The sequence below is a fragment of the Lampris incognitus genome, chromosome 18 (assembly GCF_029633865.1).
Source record: "Lampris incognitus isolate fLamInc1 chromosome 18, fLamInc1.hap2, whole genome shotgun sequence".
NCBI lineage: Eukaryota > Metazoa > Chordata > Actinopteri > Lampriformes > Lampridae > Lampris > Lampris incognitus.
The window spans coordinates 40,867,176-40,868,246 of record NC_079228.1 but is presented as its reverse complement, the minus strand read 5'-3'; positions in this window follow the sequence as shown (position 1 = coordinate 40,868,246).

The following is a 1,071-nucleotide window of genomic DNA, read 5'->3' as shown; positions in this document are numbered from 1 at the left end:
TTTGATGGGGTTGAGGTCAGGGCTCTGTGTGGGCCAGTCAAGATCTTCCACACCAAACTCACCCAACCATGTCTTAATGGGCCTTGCTTTGTGCACTGGGGCACAGTCAAGCTGGAACAGAAAAGGGCCCTCCCCAAACTGTTCCCACAAAGTTGGAAGCATAGAATTGTCCAAAATGTCTTGGTATGCTGAAGCATTAAGATTTCCCTTCACTGGAACTAAGGGGCCTAGCCCAACCTCTGAAAAACAACCCCATACCATTACTCCTCCTCCATCAAACTGTACAGTTGGCACAATGCAGTCAGGCAGGCAACGTTCTCCTGGCATCCACCAAACCCAGACTCATCCATCAGACTGCCAGACAGAGAAGCATGATTCCTCACCCCACAGAACACGTTTCCACTGCTCCAGAGTCCAGTGTGTTTTACACCACTCCATCAGACGCTTGGCATTGTGCTTGGTGATGTAAGGGTTGCATGCAGCTGCTCGGCCACGGAAACTCATTCCATGAAGCTCCCGGCACACAGTTTTTGTGCTGATGTTAATGCCAGAGGAAGTGCTCCTGCAGATCTCTCCTCTATAACATCAGGAGGATTCGCCCATTCCTCACCGACGAGATGACACAGGTGCTCATCCAGACTCTGGTCATCTCCCGGCTGGACTACGACAACTCCCTCCTTGCTGGTGCCCCGGCGTCGGCCATCAGACCTCTGGAGCTTGTTCAGAAAGCTGCAGCTCGTCTGGTGTTCAACCGTCCTAAGTTCTCCCACACAATTCTCCTTCTCATGGTCCTACACTGGTTCCCAGGAGCTGCTGGCATCCAGTTTAAGACTCTGGTGCTAGCCTACAGGGCAGTGAAAGGAACAGCTCCTTCCTATCTCCAGGCCATGGTCAAGCTCTACACCCCCGCCCACCACTTTGCTCTGCTGCCTCGGGACACCTGGTTGCCCCGTCGTTCAGAGGTCTCTGCTGCCGGCTCTGTTCTGTCCTGGCCCCACAGCGGTGGAATGAACTCCCCACTGATATCAGGACAGCGGAGTCACTGCCCATCTTTCAGCGCAGGTTGAAAAC